At 39.1% G+C, this 19,763-nt stretch overlaps 2 pseudogenes across 2 annotated transcripts; both read right to left on the reverse strand.

The window, feature by feature from the left end:
* Positions 1-64: 64 nt before the first annotated feature.
* LOC143862333 (cytochrome P450 CYP72A616-like) lies at positions 65-10,573 on the reverse strand (annotated as a pseudogene). The gene is made up of 5 exons (XR_013240259.1): positions 10,220-10,573; positions 8,662-8,880; positions 8,089-8,334; positions 1,087-1,480; positions 65-753 (listed from the first exon to the last, which is right to left on the reverse strand). The product of XR_013240259.1 is annotated as a cytochrome P450 CYP72A616-like (transcript).
* Positions 10,574-12,400: 1,827 nt separating this feature from the next.
* On the reverse strand, positions 12,401-18,897 carry LOC143861191 (cytochrome P450 CYP72A616-like; annotated as a pseudogene). The gene is made up of 5 exons (XR_013239939.1): positions 18,116-18,897; positions 17,385-17,605; positions 16,913-17,158; positions 13,640-14,027; positions 12,401-13,354 (listed from the first exon to the last, which is right to left on the reverse strand). The product of XR_013239939.1 is annotated as a cytochrome P450 CYP72A616-like (transcript).
* Positions 18,898-19,763: the final 866 nt, after the last annotated feature.

Genomic DNA, 19,763 nt, shown 5'->3' on the forward strand with positions numbered 1-19,763 from the left:
ATAGGAATAATTTGTTGGTCTGAGAATTTTCTCCTTATTGTTTTTATAATTACTTAGAACTCTCTTAAAACAACATCAAAACATTATGCTATTAATTTGGGATTACAAAATCCCATTATTCTTGCATCGTATGCCTCGTACACCCTTTTATTTGGTTTTCTATAAGTTACAGTGGTTTTCTATAAGTTACAGTGAATACACAAGCAGATGCATTGGATATCTTTTGCCTTTAACTACATTTATGAAAGGATGACAATAAAGCAGCAGCAATACTAACAATGACTAACATAATAACTCCAACAACGATCAAGATGATGATGTTCATGAGGATGAGGATGACCTCAGAGTTGGTGAAGGATGATTGGAGCCCCATATTGTGGTTGAAGAAGGTGCATGAGTATAGGAGGGTGAGAGCTCAAAAGAAAAATGTTGCAGAATCATAGACAGAGCCATCTTAGCTTCTATCATGGCAAAGCTCTCCCCTGCACATATCCTTGGACCCCATCCGAATGGGAAGAATGCGAGTTGATCATTTGATGCTTTTGAAACTCCTCCCGAGAATCTATCTGGTTTGAACTCTTCTGCATCTTCACCCCACAATTCAGGATCATGATGGATAAGTAGAGTTGGTAGCATGAGTTCGACATCCGGCGGGAGTGAGATCTCTCCTAATTTGGTTCTTTTGTTTGTAAGCCGAAATTGATGTATCACAGGTGGATACAACCTTAGAACTTCATACAATACCATGGTTACCTGCATTCAAAATTTGAAGATGTTAGCAAACCAACATGATAAAACTTGTTAGGCTGCTAGTTAAAATTTCGAAAAGAAGGTACCTACAAATTTGTTGGCAGTGATAAGTGCAGAAAGTAGGTTTCCCATTAGATGGAAATTTTAAAGAGTGATGAATATTTTTCTAAAATTCAAAGATGGGAATTTTAAAGGATAATGAATATTTTTCTAAATTTCAAAGATGGGATAGTAAAGACCTTTTAACTACAATAAATAGTAGCACTTAGAACTTGAATGCACAATCCATGAGAAAAAAGATTCAAGCAGATGGAGCAAAAAAAAAAAAAATCTCACAATCTTTAAGTGGCTTATGCTTTCAAAGTTGGGTGTGCCTTTGCTACATATTTGAAGAACCTCTTCCCTTGCCCGCTCTTGCCAGCTTGGATGCAAAGCTAAGATAACCATTGTCCATGTCAGCCAAGCTGAGGTCGTCTCCTGGCCCGCAAAGTAGAACAGCTTCAGTTCCTCTATCACCTCTTCAATTGTCAGTCCATTGTTCTTTGATTTATTCTCATGTTTATGGAGAGCATTGTGTTTAGTAGATTGCAACAGCAAGTCTAGTAAGTCACCACCACTTGATTCTCCCATTTTTATGGCCTTCTCTTTCCTGTCGATCAAGTCTCTTAACATTCCTTTGATCTCTTTGTCCACATTCAGTCTCCTCTTGTTTTTTGTTGTTGGAAGGAATCTGTATAAAAACATGAAGGCAAACTGTTATTGACGAGACTACTTTTTATGAGATGTTTTCCTTAAATTCATGCTTTCCTGTTTTATTCAAATGAAATGTCATGCATAATGAATATCAATATGTTTTTAAAGTGGGTAATTAAGCATCGCTGCTGTATTATCCATCCAGGTTTCATTGGATGGGACTGTTAGATGGGTGCATGTTCAAAAGGTTGTGGAAGAAAGAGAACTCAGTTCGGATCGTGACTCTGAAGCATCAAATGAATCTGGTAGCGAGCTTGGTTCTAGGAGCTTGCCTCTTGTTGAGGATCTTTTGCAAGAGGAACCTGGTCTTTTGATGGTGGAGGAGCATATGGGTGGCTGTGAGGGAGGAGATTTGGAGGAGGCTATTTCTTCCCACGATGTTAATCGGCCTCCTGTACAGGTTTGGCCTGGTAATTTATTCCAAGCAGGGGCGGAGGAGGGAGAGGTTTTTCCTATTCCGGGTATGGTAGAGGCGAGGGAGGTGGCGCATGATAGAGTGCCCTGTTTAAGCGAGTTGCATGTGGCGCATGATAGCTCTAATCCAGTTGGTGAAATATTTGAATTTCAGAATGAGGTTTCGCCTGTGGAGTACAGGTGGCGCAGCTTGTGTGGTGTAAATAATCGAGCATCAGAAGTTGTGAACCCCTCTGCATCTATTAATTGCTACAATGATATTTTGGCAGCGCTTTCCCCAAGAACCTATAGTAGCAAGGAAAACAGTTATTCTGGAGCCTTGACTCCCAAGTCTCCTATGACAGGCAATGGATATAGGGCCCTGGCCCACATTGATAGTGTAGCTGGTCTTGGGCCTCGATCCATATGTGAGGTTTTGGTGGGTGTTTAAACGTGTGGACCTTAACAAAATCCCCTTCCTTTTCCTCAAATGATAATCTCTTATCTCCAGAATCGGATTATATCCTAAAAGAAGGGGATGGTGGAGATATGGTAAGTCCTTCTTTCTCCTTGATCTCACCTTTGGAGGAGAGCCGATTTGTTGGCTCTCTGTCTAGAGGTTGCAGTACGGAGAATCATCTCTACAGATTGAGGTTGTCGGAAGTGGCAGCCCATTTCGACTTTGATAATGCAGAGGAGTGGAATGATGAAGCCGAAGAAGTGATGATAGATGACGACATTAGGATGGCCCCTAAGGAAGGAGTTGTGGTTATTGGTCCGTGTGGCCGCGGTAGTTTGAATGATAATCAGACGTTCTTTCGCATCCTTTATCGTTCTAATTCGATTGGGCTTTCCTATAGAGTGTGTGATTCTTTCTGTTTGGAGGTGGTTGATGGATACCCTAAAGAGGATTACGCTTTTGCTAATTTGGCAAAAATATGCTTGGGAAATTTTGGTTTCTGTATGGAATCAATTGATTCTTTTGGAGGGTTGAATCGATATATGGCTTCTATTTCTGCTCGTTGGGGAGTAATGTCCACGGGGGGTTTGAAACACAATTTATCATCTTTTGCAGTGGGGGAATATCCATTAATGGATTTTCGCCATTTACCGCATCTGGAGTTGGGGGTTGGCAGCCCCTGCGTCCGGCCCATCGAAGGTATGAACTTTTCTAATTATGTTATGGGTAATGATTGTTTTTATTCTGGTGTTGAAATGCAGGATACATCCATGTGCAATAAAGCTGCTATTAGTTCTCTTGGCTGTAAAAGGACCAATGGTCCTGGTCCATACTCTTATGTCCATACATCGCCAGTCCATGATGTAGCATATGATATAAGGCGAAAGTCTTTGGATGATATTGATTCTGGTTTCTCTGACTTCGTGGATCCTATCTTGGAGCAGGGGACCATGAGTTTGGAGGGGGGGAGTTCTGGGTTGGAAGCTGTAGAGGAGTCGGTGAATAATACGATTAATGTTAGTCACAAGCTTGGCTTGATTTACCCTGGTCCTATGCCCGAGTTTAGAGACATGATTAGAGCTTCAGAGATGAGGGATACTATGGTGTCTGGTAATTCGGTGAGTTATTCTGATGAATCATCAAAGAGAAAACTCAGGGAGTTGGCTAGATTGAAATCCGAGGTGAATTATGGTGGGATTTCAGTTGAGGAAGAGTCCAGCATTTGTCTTTCTGGAAGGAAAAAGAGTGCGAGGAAGGGGAGGAAATCAGTTAAATTAGTTTCCTTATGAAGATACTATCTTGGAATGTTAATGGATTGGGATCTCTGGCAAAGAGGGCTCAAGTTAAAGGGTTAGTTAAAAAGTCAAAACCGGATCTTATCTGTATACAAGAAACCAAATTGGAGGTTATTGATAGGAGTATGGTAAAAAGTCTTGGTGTTGGTTCGCATTGGGGTTTCTCTTTTGTTGAAGCTATTGGTGCTTCGGGGGGCATTTTCATAGCTTGGGACGAATCTAATTGGGTTAGGTCCGAGGAATGGAAGGGTAGGTTTTCAATATCTATTGTCCTTCGTAGAGTGGAAGATGCGGCTGTGTGCTTGTTTTCTGGAGTGTATGGTCCTTCTCTTTGGGAGGATAAGAGGTTGTTTTGGGAAGAGCTAAACGGAGTTAGGGATAGGTGGTCCTATCCTTGGTGTATAGGGGGTGATTTTAATGAAATTAGGTTTGTTTGTGAAAGGTTAGGATGTCGGAGAGCAAATCAAAACATGGCTGCTTTTGCAACTTTCATTTCAAAACATAATATTATTGACCTTCCATTATCTGGAGCTAGGTTTACTTGGAGCAGAGGTGAAAGTCTTAGTAGGATTGATCGATTTCTTATTTGTCCTGGTTGGCTGAATTTGGCTCCTGAGGTTCTCCAAAAGGCTCTCGTTCACTCGGTATCTGATCATTGTCCTCTTCTCTTGGATCCTAGAATGGAGTCTTGGGGACCTCCTCCTTTTAGGTTTGAGATTTCGTGGCTTCAAATTCCCCTCATGGAGGAAAGATTGGGTGTTTGGTGGGTAGCGCATAAGTGTGAGGGTCCAGCGGATGTGGTTATTGGGCAGAAGCTTAGGTATGTAAAGAAAAAGTTAAAGGAATGGGTAGCTGAAAGAGGTCAAGCTGATTCGAGTAGAAAAGTTTGGCTAGAAAAAAGAATTGGTGATTTAAATGTGTTGGAAGAATCTGGATTAGGGTCCGTAATTTCGAGGGAGGAATTGGGTAGAGTTAAAGAAGAGCATAAAGGACTGCTGCTCCATGAGGAGATAACGTGGAGGCAGAAGTCGAGAGTGAGATGGTTAAAGGAGGGGGACAAAAATACGGCTTATTTTCATGCTATGGCCAGTGCCAGAAGACGGAGAAATAGGATCGAGTCTTTGGTTGACAATGGAATCAGAGTGTCAGGGAAGGATGAGGTTACTAGAGTGATCTTGGATTTTTTATACGTCCCTGTACTCGTCTGAGGGTATCATGAGACCACTTCCAGAAGATCTGGAGTTTAGTGGGCTGAGTATGGCTCAGAGGGTTGCATTAGAGAGACCCTTTGAAGAAGAGGAGGTTGAAAAATGTGTTTTCTCTATTAGCAAGGATAAGGCCCCTGGTCCTGATGGTTTTTGTTTAGCTTTTTTCCAATCCTGTTGGTCGTATGTAAAAGGGGATATCCTGAAATTTTTTGAGGAGTTCTATCATGGGTTGGCTTTGGATAAAGGCACTGGGGCTACTTTCATTACCCTTATCCCTAAGGTTCCTGGTGCCTCTAAAATTTCGGAGTACCGTCCAATAAGCTTAGTGGGATGTTTATACAAAGTTTTGGCAAAGGTTCTAGCGGATCGGTTAAAGATGGTGCTTCCATCCATTATCTCAGATTGCCAAAATGCTTTTGTGGCTAATAGGCAGATTCTTGACTGCTCATTAGTTGCGAATGAGGCCATTGACTTTTATCTTAGAAATGGCATGGGAGGTTTTATGTGCAAATTGGATATGGAGAAGGCTTATGATAGGGTGGAATGGGATTGCTTAGATTACTTGCTTGGAAGAATGGGGTTTGGAAGTAAATGGAGAGAATGGATGAGGGGTTGTGTCTCTTCGGCTTGGTTTTCCATTCTGATTAATGGGTCCCCTAAAGGATTTTTTAAGTCATCTCGAGGACTTAGGCAGGGTGACCCCTTATCCCCTTTTCTTTTTGTCATCGTGGCGGAGACTCTTAGCAGATTGATGATTAAAGGGAGTGGGTTGGGCTTATTCAATGGTTTTAAGATTGGAAGCCAGCAGGTAGAAGTGTCTCATCTTCAATTTGCTGATGATACACTCCTGTTTTGTGAACCAAATATGATCCAAGCGATGAATTTAAAATCTTCCCTTAGATGTTATGAGTTGATTACGGGGCAGAGATCCAATTTTCATAAATCTAGATTATATACCCTAAACATCCCGCAGGATGAGGCGCTTGAATTGGCTAAGACTCTGGGTTGTCAGCTTGATCAATTGCCTTCCTCATACCTGGGTCTCCCATTGGGGGTGGGGAGACCAAAAAAATCTTTGTGGGATCCTGTTGTAGAGAGAATTGAAAGGAGGTTGGAATCATGGAAAATAAATCTTGTTTCTAGAGGGGGAAGGCTTGTGTTGGTTAAGGCGGTGTTGGCCAATATTCCCATATATTTTTTGTCTTTGTTTAAATGCCCGGTCAGTGTTGTATCGCGTATTGAACAAATCCAACGTAGATTTTTATGGGGAGGCAATGAAAGGAAAAAGGGTATTTCTTTGGTCAGTTGGAAGAGTGTGTGCTTACCTGTTAAGAATGGTGGTTTGGGTATTAGGAGAGTGAAAGAATTTAATCATGCCTTGTTAGGAAAATGGTTATGGAGGTTCGGGGAGGAAAATTCTCAGTTGTGGGTTAGGGTAATTGGGAGTAAATATGGGTGCAAGCCGGGAAAGTGGGAATCTAAAAACCATTACAAGAAACAAGGTCTGACTGTTTGACGTGACATTTTGAAAATGTCATTTGCTTTTCTTTTGAGGATTAGATTTAGAGTGTATTCGGGGGATCGAATAAAATTTTGGAGGGATGTGTGGTGTGCTGATGAGCCTCTTATGAGTTTATTCCCAAATTTATATCGTGTAGCCGCTGAGAAAGAGAGTTTTGTTTCTGAATGCTTTGCTCGAGAAGGGGGTAGTTTAGTTTGGTCCCCTAGGTTTAGAAGGAACTTCTTTGATCGGGAGCTAGAGTCGGTTGCCCAATTTCTTAAACTTTTAGATGGTTGCTACATTAAGAAAAGCGGTATGGATAAAAGAGTATGGACTGCGGAATCGTCTGGTTTTTTCTCTGTCAAATCTTTCTATTTCAGCTTGTTGCCTTGCAGTGTATCCTCCATTTCAGCCGAGGTATGGAAATTTCATTGCCCGCCTAGAGTTGGTTTCTTCGGATGGGCGGTATGTCGTGATCGGATTCAAACGATTAACTTCCTCCGGAAGCGCGGTATGATGCTTGTTGACCATTGCCCCCTCTGCTTGAAAGATGGTGAATCTGTGGATCATCTCTTCATGCATTGCTCCTTTACGCGTCAGGTATGGAGTTTGATATTTCTGAGATTTGGCATATGTTGGATTTTTCCATTTTCTATTCCAGAGTTGATTCTTCTTTGGACCTTTGTGCCATGGAAGAAGAAGGGCAAAGTATTGTGGAATTTGTGTCTTCTTGCAACATGGTGGTTGATATGGAAAGAGAGAAACTCCCGTGTCTTTGAAGGAGTTGCAAAATCTCCGTATTGGATATATATGAAAATTATTGCGCTCACTATTTCATGGGCGAGAAGTTTACCGGCTTTCCGTTTTGTATCAGCCTTTGACTTATGGGAGGGTTGGAGGATTGTTTGCTTTAGTAGGAAGAGCCGACATCCGATTGTTCAGAGATGGGAGGCTCCGCCTATTGAAATGTTCAAAATTAACTTTGATGGGTCGAGTATTGGGAACCCGGGCCCGGCCGGTGTTGGTGGGTTGTGTCGGGATGCTTGTGGTGAAGTTATATGGGCTTTTGCCGGCCCTCTTGGAGTTTGTGATTCCTCGGAGGCCGAGGTGAGGGCGGTTTATCATGGCATAAAAAGGCTTGAGAGAGATGGCATGGATACCACTATTGTGGAGGGAGATTCTTTGAATGTGATTAAATGGTTGAAGGGGTTGGTGTCGCCTCCTTGGAGATTTTCTTCTATTTTTGATGAAATAGATGATTTAATTGCAGGCTCATCTATTGTTTTCAATCATGTTCGGCGATCTGCTAATGGGGAGGCGGACTCCTTGGCTAGAAGTGGGGTTATGAGGTTGGAGTTGGAGTGGTTTGACTTCCTCCCTCCCTGAGATTTGTCTTTCTTGTTATTGTTGTTTTATTTTCTTGTAATTTTGGTTGAGGCCCACCTCGGTCCCCTTCCTTTTTAATGAATTCATCTTGCCATTTCAAAAAAAAAGCATCGCTGCTGTATTTGAACTTGGTAACCAATTGCCCATCCATTTATGCGGGTGTTCTATGTATCGGATTATGTTAGAAGAGAAACAACCTTGCTTATAACCCAAGGCTGCTTGATCAACCAGCTGTTAAGTGAAATAGTAGGCATTAATTTAGTCCCCCAGATGATTTTTCATATTAAATTAGGAACCCTGACACAAAATCATGATAAAGAAACCGAGAAATAGGCAATGCACCTGAAACCTGGGATATACAATATCTGAGAAGCTTCGATAACTAGAACAGCCTGCTCTTTCTGAAGTTGAAATATTCTCTTCCCTTCTTTGTAGTCGCTGCCGAAGGCCGCTCGAGAAAGGGCATCTCCAGTTAGAATCTGGAGTTCAGCCATACATCCAATTCACAAGATCCTTGGGTACCAACCAACTCTCTCCATCTTTTGACCAATTCGCTACAACTAGTTGAAAAGGCTGGAACCATTCCCTGTAGTTAGCAATTTCAACATTAATACAGATATTATCTTATTGCTAGTACTTACAGTAAATGCGATTTACAGAAAGCCATTGATGTTGGATGATAGTAGAAAATATGTAATGTGTGTCTGAATTGGTATCCTGCTACATGAAATCCAGCATCTTGTTTTTCAGTTTTTGAAATTCAACAGAATTTCACATTCGATGCAATTAGGTTATATTCAAATTGATATCAAGTTGTTTGAACATTAATGTTTTTCTTAGTTCATTACCATGAGAAACTCATGTTATTTAACTATTTACATGATCATGAAATTAATAGAGTTGTAGAAAACAACCTCAGTTTCTCTTGGTGGAAAGCAGTAGTTATTGTCCTTCTGTGTTTAGCCCATTTGTCTCCATCCAAGGTATTAATTCCACTGGTTAAAAGCAGTATAAGAGGGTTTAATTTTGGCTGCTGAAGGTGACTCAACTTGTTTAACAGGACTTCCTTCATCAGCTCTGGCTCCTTGATGATCACCCTAGGAGTTGTCCCATTCCAATACAGAGATATCTTCCCTGTTTTCAACATACAGACATCAATAATAGAGAACCTCCATAAATTCAGACCATCAAAAGTGAAGTAAAAAATCACAAAACACTTTCACCTGATGAAGAAACAGAAAATCAGCAATAGAGAAAGTAAGACAGTTCACCAGTCAAGTATATTTCAAGTGCAAACAATGCTAAAGACACTTTTAAAAATGAATGGGAAAAAGGAAATCAGATATGGAAACAAATTAAATAATTCATTCATACTTAATTTTCTTCAATTAGAAAGAAAATAAATTAATTAGCTCCTATACTGTCCATTAGCAAATCTTTAAGCACTCCATGAGAAAGAAAGACAGAGAAGGCCTGATTTATAGTGGTTAATATATTCAGGGCACTGATATCATCACTACTATAATTTGATAACGGCGCTACTCACTTTATTTTACACTTTTTTAATTAGTTTTTCACTGTTGTTCCTGTTGGAGAAACTGAAACAGTGGATGTAGAACAGAAATGATAATAAGTAGAAGATGCTTCAAGGCGCATAAACGCTTTCCTTAAGATGATATTAGCCCCCAACAGTAGTGTGCAAAAGTAGTGTGCAAAGGGGACACGAACTCGCCTCCAAGATACAATGAAGCCCGGTTCCAAACCGATTGCTTGATGACATTCTGCACTGAACGGCACCAAACCTGAATTACCTTTGAATTTGTCAAGTACTTGAGACCTGAAAAGGATTTCTAAAACAGTAAAACGAAGACTTTGTAGGGGATAAAAGAGTGTAGAATGAGTGTGAAAAACGAATTATGTATTGAATGAGTGTTTTTTACTGTTTTTATAGTCTCTGGTGACTCGTCTGTTTGAAATACACCCCTTCAGGGCACTTTTCATAGTGGGTTAATTTCTGGCCGTTAGATCGCGTCCATCCTCGATTCTTCAGTCCAGATCAATCTTGAGGTGACTGTTGGCTTGTGTAAAAACCCCTTCGACCCCGTACCCACGCGTGCGCGGACAGTAACGCACCGTCCCGTGGTTCCACCCACGGCTAAGACCCAATGTGCAATTAAACAAAGAAGAGAAGAGAGTGAATAAAGCAATATAATCCCATCTCTTTCTTTCTCCAATTCTCATGTAGGACTATCTTTTTGCACTACACTTCTACACTCTTTACAAAAGCAACTTTCTCCAAAAGAAAAGTTTTTCTTTTCCAAAACACTGTAGGAAAATCAAAAGCCAACGATTCCAAATACTCAAAGATGCCATCAACATCCTAAACTTCCCAAACCAAATAAAATAAAACAACAACAAAGAGCTAACTGGGACAAAGTTTAAGAAGAAGAAAAAAGGGCTTATATGCCAATACCATGAATTTGCACCATTTCGTGAATGAATGGGTTGACACGTGGCACGATCTGATGATTTAGATTCATGGGTTTAGACCGTGCTTTCATCATTGATTTTCCAAACTCTTTAATGTCTCCATAGAGAAGCTTGTGAGAATTGCCTTTGATTCCTTGCTTCTTCAATTGTTTCTCTAGTTTCATGGGTTTCCACCAGATAGAGTATGCTATTTTCAATACCCATGAGAGAAGAAACAGAGATGATGAGATTATCAGAAACATGGAGAGAAAATCTGCCATTGTTTAGACAACTGAGTAAGCTTTTCTCAAGTGAGTGGAGAAGAGGAAAGATAAGCTTTTCTCAAGTGAGTGGAGAAGAGGAAAGATTTTTATAGGTGGCTCAATGGCAAAGCAGGTAATTACACGCATTCTACGATATTTTTGCTGTTGGATTGTACGGTTTCTATTTTGGAAAGATTATATGGGTTTGGCCTCATGGTCAAACTTTCACTGTATTGACTTACCAGTTACCACAGATCTTGTACTAAAAGTGAGGAGTGCCATTATAAAAACACAGGAGTACAAATATAAGCACAATGGAGCAGAGTTTCAAGGTCAATAATTGGGGCGATGATAAATTCGCACCCCTTGTAACGTGAATTGTCGTAGACTTGAACGCTTTTTTACGTGTACAAGTGGAGCGAATCATCCTAAAGGGGGTGCGAATTTATTATCTCCTAACTTTTTCGTTTGTTTCTTGAAGATCAAGTCAATTAGAAAAATTTTCCAAGATTCTTTGACTCCAACACTAAAAACAGATTGGTGAGCCCTAAGCGTACTCACCAAGCAATATACTTGCATGGTGTCCAAGAAGAAAAGAGCTTGAGAACACTAACTAAGGAAAAAAAAAAGGGCGGCGATAAATTCACCCCCTTTTAGGATGAATTCACCCTGTATTTTTTCAAGAAATACTGTACTGCACACACCATAGGATGATCCAAACCGTCCATTTGATGGGCCACAATGTAAATAGGTTGTACGTCAAAAATCATTTCCATAGGATGATCCAAACCATCGGATCTATAGAAGTTTCCATAATGTGAGTCCCTCTTTAGATCGGAGGGTTAGAATCATCCTATGTAAATGACTTTTCGGGCACAGCCTATTTATATTGCGGCCCATCAATTGGACGGTTTGGATCATCCTATGGTGTGGGGCTGTGCAGTCCATTTTGAAAAAAAAGGGGTGAATTCATCCTAGAAGCGGGTGAATTTATCACCGCCCGGAAAAAATTATGGAACATTTTGGATAGCAGGAAATATTTCACGCCTTTTCATTGTTTGATTACAGATGAAAAAAAGGACCTGAACCACCACAGTTCAAGTTTTATTTAGGACCTCTTGAGGAATTTGTTCATAGAAACTGTAACCTTAGGCTTAGGTTGAACCCAACACATCTCGTGTTGTTGCTAGATTTTCTCATATCCGACTGTAGCCCTCACTGTTTGGATGCAAAATGCAATTGTTGCTATTTTGGATGCATGGAAAATTTATTAACTCAATTTCCATTATTTTTTTTGCCAAATTTGAAAGTTTTCTGGAACCCAAAACTAGAACTAGTTGGAGGTTGCTGTTTTAATGAAGGAAAATCTTTTGTTAATTTTTTTTCCATAGAAAATGAATTTTCAACATTTGGTAAACTCTTTTTCATGTAATGTATTTTCCTATTTTGAAATTTTCCCTATTTTCAAGGAAAATTGCAAACCTACTAGACCCTCAAATTTTTATTTTAATGGAACTTTGGGACATATCTTTAACCGTGTTGTACTCGATAAATTCAAAGGAAAGTTTCACTAATCTTGATTTTCTTGTATGCATTACAGAGAATCAGTCACTTACATGGTAAACATAGAATAAAATCGAGATAACTACAGAAAGAGATAAGAGTAGACTATCTTAATCTAACTTAGCTGCTAATCTAATCTTGTTGTCCAATCTATACCTTAAATGATCCAAGTCATATATATTAAGTTCTGGTCATATATTTTAATAGTACTGTTATGACAATTACTGAGACTTGTGGGCAGAAAGATCTGTTAATTTAGCAATATTGGAAAAGTGTGCACCCCGTCCTAAACTTTGGACTTTGCTGTCCAGATATCATCTATCTGAAGTTTTAGCTGGCTGCTGTGCTTTCATGCAGTTCATCTTGTTTCCCAGTTTATTTAGGAAAGATTAAAGCAAAAGTACATTTAGTGTACTTGGGATACAAAAAAAATTCTTCACATGATGATCCTTGACCTTGGATTTAATTGTTGTAAAATGGGTGGTTTAAAAAGTTAACATTTACCCCCTACCATATATAGTCATTGGAAGTCTGGAACACACTGAAAATCAAATAAATCTTAAGTTCCCAGCTCATTGGAACAACAGAAGTTTATTCAAGGGTAAACTAATACAGGGTAAGTAGATTACTTCGAAATGGTTTACCTCGAAATAGGTTACTTCCTTGTATTTACCGTCACTGGAATTATATCTTCCTTCTGCAGAAAGTTTTATGTCATGAAGGTGGGTTGTAGCACATCTCAAATACACATTGGATTCAACTCAGCTGAACATATGAAATTAAACAGCTTTACAAGGGAGTTCCTTGGATCTGTGGAATTTAACGAAGTTGATAATGATGATGGGTGATGCTGACAGTAATCAAGGATGGTGATGGGAAAGATGATCTCAGAGTTTTTGTAGGATAATCTGAACACCATGTTGGGGTTGGATGGTTATAGCAGAGAAAGGCGCATGAGCATAGCTGGGCGACAGCTCAAACGAGAAGTGTTGTAGAATCATGGCCAAAGCGAGCTTAGCTTCTATCATGGCAAAGCTCTGTCCAATACATATACGTGGGCCCCAGCCAAAGGGGAAGAATGCACCTTGATTCTTTGTCGCATTCGAAACACCCCCTGAGAATCTCTCTGGTTTGAACTCATCCACATCGTCGCCCCATAATTCAGGATCATGATGAATTAAGAGCGTTGGAAGAGATAGTTGTACTTCGGGTGGGAGGTCGATTCCTCCAAGTCTCATTCTCTTGTAAGTGTGCCGAACAAGTGAAGCCGCAGGTGGGTATAGTCGGAGAACCTCATATAGAATCATGGTTACCTGTAATAGAGGTTTCAAGAATTTCAGACACCATATGGCTTCCTCAAGTGTTAAAAATCATTGTGACATTGCATGTTAAAATATCTAACATGTTTAGATTCAATGGAAGAACTGAACAAGTAGATAGCTTCTAACAAATTTGGGTAAGGAAAACAAACCATTTCTCCTTTTAGACCGTTGGATTAAAATCAAGAGTCTAGGATTGCAGCTACCAGTGAGTAATTGGCTACCTATGCCTCTGCACAAGTTAATATATTAAAGAGAATGTAGCAGGCAATTACTCACAATCTTTAGGTGGTTTAAGCCATCAAAGTCTGGTTTGTTATTCCCATTGACTTGTAAAACCTCTTCTCTTGCTTGTTGTTGCCAGGTTGGATGCATACTCAACACAACCATTATCCAACCCAACAAAACGGATGTCGTTTCCTGCCCAGTAAAGTAGAACAGCTTGCACTCCTTTATCATATCTTCAGTCGTCATTCCACTACACTTGGAGTTCCCATTTTCCTTAGACTCTTTATAGTTGGATTCCATCAGAATTCCCAGTAAGCCATCATTATTAGCATCTCCTATTTTAATAGCCTCTTCTCTCTTCTTGATTATACCCGTCAACAAAGCGTGCACTTCTCTGTCAATTTCCTTTCTCCTAATGTTCTTCTTTGTGGGCAAAAACATGTATCAATAGATAATGTTGGTGAAGTAAGGGCCCGTTTGGATACCCCTTGGATTTGGATTTGGAGGTGAATTTGGATTTCCAAAATCCATGGATTCAAAATCCTGAATTTTAAAATTCACAAATTTATAAATAATGCCGTTTGGATGACCACGCATAGATTTGGATTTCAAATCTAAATTAAGGGCCCGTTTGGATACCTCATGCATTTGTATTTTGATTTGGATTTGAGTTTTGGATACAAAACACATCAATCATCTTCATGATCATGTTTTACGAGAGAGAGAAAGAGAGAGAGGGAGGGAGGGAGGGAGGGAGGGATGTCTCGCTGCTGCCGGAGCAACATCGAGGAGCAGCGATGGTGACGGAAGTTGCCACAGATATTGATTTCCAAATAATGTCTCGCAGAAAAGATTTGAAAATCGGAATTTTTTCCACTGCTGTCGTTGATTTGGAAATCTAAGGATCTGATCCAGTTCAAAATATCAACTAAATCCAAATCTAAATCTTACTGGTGTCCAAACGTGGCCTAATTTTTTTTTGTTTGGATGCTCTTTGGATTTGAATTTGAAATCTAACAAAACCAAAAAGCCCTAAAATACTTGATATAGGGGCATTTCAGCCATTTCCCATGATCCAGGGGTATTCTAGTCATTTTACCCTACATGGGGCTGTTTTGATCAGTTTTTATGTCATAAGGGTGTTTTGGTCATTTTTCATGACTCAGGGTATTTGGTCATTTTCACCCGGTATAGGTGTATTCCGGTCATTTTGCATGACCCAGGGGTATTCTAGTCATTTAACCTAATATGACTTTTTTTTATCATTTTTATCTCATGAGGGTATTTTTAGTCATTTTAGTCATTTTTCATGAGCCATGTGTCATTTGTACTTTATATAGGGGTAGTTCAGTAATTTTCCATGATCTTAGGGTATTCTAGTCATTTTACCCTATATGAGGTTATTTTGATCATTTTTACGTCATAAGGGTATTTTAGTCATTTTGCACAACTCAGGGGTATTTTTCATTTTTACTTGGTATAGGGGTATTTCCGTCATTTTGCCTGAGCCGGGGGTATTCTAGTCATTTTACCTAATATGGCATATTTTTATCTCTTTTATCTCATGAGGGTGTTTTTAGTCATTTTAGTCATTTTTTATGAGCCATGGGTCATTTTTACTTGATATAGGGGTATTTCAGTAATTTTCCATAATCTTGGGGTATTCTAGTCATTTTACCGTATATGAGGTTATTTTAATCATTTTTATGTCATAAGGGGATTTAAGTCATTTTGCACGACTCGGGGTATTTTTGCATTTTTACTTGGTATAGGGGTATTTCGGTCATTTTGCCTAACCCGGGGGTTTTCTGATCATTTTACCTTATACGACGTATTTTAATCATTTTTTAATGTGATGTGGGTACTTTAGTCATTTAACACTTCTTTTGTACATTTTGGTCATTTTAACCCCTTACGGGTCACATTTAGATTTATAAATAACCTCTCGCAGAAAGGATTTATAAATCCGAAAAATTACACTAACATGAGGAATTTGTAAATCTTGTGGATTTCACTCAAATCCAAATCCAGATGTCATAAAGGCTTGCCAAACGCCGAATTTGGATTTAAAAATCCAAATTCACCTCCAAATCCAAATCCAAGGGGTATCCAAACGGGCCCTAATAGAATATACATTTTATGATAATTATCATATGGAATTAGAAGGGTTACTCAGCATAGCCTTGAAATTAAAGTCCCTAACTACATCCGACTTCATCTACCTTAACCATACTATTTATTGCCTCTGTTTTTTGTTTTTCGAATGGTTCCATTTATTGCCTCTGTTACAATACTACTATCCCCTACTCATCTTTTTTCAATATTGCACTATTCCTATATGTCATATTGATCATATCATTACTATTATTAATTCTACTAAAGATCATCACTATTTTAACAATTTTCAGTAAATATATCACTAACAGTAGTGATAATCAGAAAATTAAGTGATAGTTGATAGAATCCTGATATAGTAGAATCTATTTAAATTAACAGCCTTGGATCAAAACAAGAAGTAATAGAGACAATTCGAAAAAGATATTGGGTAAAATGAACGGTTAGAATTCAATCAATCATGAGAATATTGGAGATGCATCGAAGAGTCTCCAAAACTAAAACTATGCTAGGCAACTGGCATGTTCACTTGTCTGAAGTCTTCATTTTGCAGTAGGGGGACAACCAAGAGGAAAATTTCGAGTGTCTCCACTATTTAGACATTAGATAGAATGGCAGGAGCAAAGCATTCACATTATGTTTATTGATGATGTGTAGACTTGTAAATGTGCTATATAAGGAACTACATCATTTGAAATTTTGAGGTACAAAAGTGCTCCAGTAATGGAACTTAAATAGTAAGCTAATAAGGCTAGAAATTCAGGCTGAGGGATATCATCATAACTTAAAGGTCCCTCTAAATAAACTCGAACAGCAGTGGTTTAAATCCTCTCTCCTCCCCTCCCCCCCCCCCCCCCCCCCCTCCCCCCCCACACACACACACACACACAAACACAATCAAACACATGCACGCACGCGTGCAACCAATCACCTCCCTAGAATAGGTCATCCAGATGCAATCAGATTTAAAATAGAAAATGACTAAACAGAAAACTTTTCTCAAACAAAAAATTAAGCGGAGTCAAAATATTAATAACAAATAAAATCTTGAATCAAAACTTTGACAATTCACAAAAATTTTAACATTTAGCACCAAAATTCAATGATAGGACTAGAAGTTTTTCCTGTCATTAGCTTACGGAGTAGTTCAAAGAGATCCAATGGCACTTCAGTGCAGGAATTCTATTCCATATGAAAAGAAAAACAAACCTGAAGCCTGGGATGTATATGGACTGAGCAGCTAGGATCAGAAGCTCAGCCTGTTCTGTTTGGAGTTGGAATATCCGCCTCGCTTCTTTGTAGTTGTTACAAATGCCGTCCGAGAGATCACATCTCCTGTTAAAGACTTAAAAGTTCAGGCCACACATCTAATTCACAGGAGCCTTGAGAACCAACCAAACACTCCCATCTGCTAATCAATTCACTACAACTAGTAGAGAATGCTGGTAGCATCCTCTGTAAAAGAACAAAAAGAGAAAATTTAACTACATCAGGTATCACAAAAAAACTAACAAGGTGTATTTGTTGAAATTAAAAAAAAAAATGCTACTTAGACAATATTTTTCATTTCCTTTTATCGCATCGCATTGCAGTTTATGCCTTTGTCTTCTTCATGAAAGAAACAGATCTTTTTAGTAGATGTTGTAAATAAAAGCACAAATGTTATCAAATGGGAAATAACCTTCAACTTCTCTAGCTGGAAGGCTGGGTTAATGATCCTCCTGTGCTTGGCCCACTTCTCACTATTATAGTTCGCGAGCCCTGCTGCCAACAACCTTGTGAGCGGGTTTGGTTTTGGCTTAGCAAAGTGACCAAACTTGTTTGACAGAACTTCCCTTACCAGCTCTGGATCCATGATGTTCACCCTTGGGGTTGTTCCAATCCAAATAACAGACATTTTACCTGCGTTTTAAGGTCTAGGAATTTTAAAACTTACAAGGACTGATGAAAAACTCATTGTAGTAAATAGAGTTTCTAGAGTAAATAGAGTTTCTAGGCAACAGCTATTGAAACTAAGAAAGCCCACGACAAGACTTTCAAGTGAAACAGCTACAGAAACCAAGAGAGCCCAACACAATCAGAAGTTGGAACAGATCTCTTATTGAATCCCTGCTTACAGGATAAGCAATAGGGAATGTTCCAATATGACATGTTGAAAACCATTTCAAATAGAACAGGACAGATAATTTTAATATAGAATCATCCAACCAGGATAGCCAATCCCACCAACAGCTTATCCAAGGAAACATTTTTTCAAAAAACACACACACACACACACAAACTGAAATAAGTTTAACACTATATTCAAGATAAATAAAGCTGGACATGAATGAAAAAAATCAAACAAACCCAATAAAATTAAAAAATAAAAAATAAAAAATAAAAAAACTAAGAAAAAAATAGAAAAAATACCGTATCTCTTCATCGTTTCATATGGGAAGGGAACGACACGTGGGACAATCTGATGAGACAGATGCATAGGTTTTGATGATTCTTTCTTGACCAAGCTGATGTTCTCCTTGAGGTTGCCGTACAACAATTTGTAGGGAGGGCCTTTGATCCCTTGCTCCTTCAAATACCTCTCCAGCTTCATGGGTCTCCACCAAATCGAGTACACTAATCTCGAGATCCATGAAACCAGCAAAACACTTGTAATCAACAGAGAAATGGACAGAAAATCACCCATTTTTCTTTACAGTCTCTGCTTATTGGCCACTCCCCAAGTAGAGAAAAGATCCACCACAAACAGATGGAATAAGAACCAAGGGGCGGTATTTAAGCGTCAGTCACTTGTAATGAAAACAGTCCTTCATTTTAAAACGGATATGCCCTTTCTCGGGTGAGCTCTGATTCCCTTGTAATCTTCTCTGTCTCGACTCTATCGGTCGTGTGCTCTTTAACAAATCTTAACATGCATTTTAAAAAAACAGAAGCCCTTAGTTGTCTTGTCACCAAAAAAATTGTCTTCTCTCGGTCTATAAAATAGTTTATGAAATTATGAGTACGTGATATCATAATCTGACGGCCTCTAGAGTGTAAGCATTTGTAGTGGGGCCACTGGAGTAGGTAGAATAGGTTCCTCGATGTTACATCATACAAAATTAGAGAACAGTGGCAATTTAAACACAACCCTCCTTGGACACCACCTCTGATGGAATCCTAACAGACTCTTGCTGGATGTGCTATGTGATCAGACCGTTGGTTCAACTGATAAGATGATCTTATTAATTAACCTTCTTTTAGGTCTCTTACAATTAAAGTTAACCCGTTGATGTTTGTAGTTCTTTATCTTAGGCAATGGATGCCTGTTTGTGTTGAGACCATGCAAACGTGGGATTGATAAGGACTGTACAGGGCTGTATGGATACTTGGATTTTAGAATCCAGTTTTTAGTTTCAAAGCAGTGTAAATGAGGGTCCATGATTAAGCTGATGTATGCTGTCGGGACAATGTTTCTTGGATTTTAAATAAGAAATCCAGGTTTTAAAAATTTTGAGAGAAATCTCTCCCCCATCTCAAGATTTCTAAAACCGGGAAACGGTCGAAATCTCCTAGTCGACAGAAAGAAGGACATGAAATCAGAAAATGACAGACGGTCTCCTTCTCTCATCTTCCATACAGGATTTTGAGGAAATCCAAGATTCTAAAATCTATGTATCCAAACGGCCCCTACTAGTTCTCAAAATATCTGGATTTTGATTCGGGGGCTGATAAATTCGCCCACTACCAGTCCCCATTCACACCATTAAACTGCTCTTTAACCAAAAAGCAGCCGGTTACCACACACACCCCCACGCCAAACATTCTAGATAAATAGAAAGATGCCATCAATTCTCTGAAAATAGTTTTTTTTTTTTTTTTTTTTTTTTTTTTTTTTTTTTTAACAGGTAACGATAACTCTATTAATATATAATCATTACATGGGAAGGACAAGATGTCCCCAGTCAGAGGCTAAGAAACCCCAGACATACATGTAATTCCAAAACCCAAAATTACAGTTCACACCACCAGCTCTCCCATAACGATGCTGACAGCCGGTCGATTAACGCCACTCTTAGCC

This window comes from Tasmannia lanceolata, unplaced genomic scaffold, assembly GCF_043159265.1.
Source record: "Tasmannia lanceolata isolate RefF3 unplaced genomic scaffold, GAP_Taslan_0.1 ptg000037l, whole genome shotgun sequence".
Taxonomy (NCBI): Eukaryota; Viridiplantae; Streptophyta; class Magnoliopsida; order Canellales; family Winteraceae; genus Tasmannia; species Tasmannia lanceolata.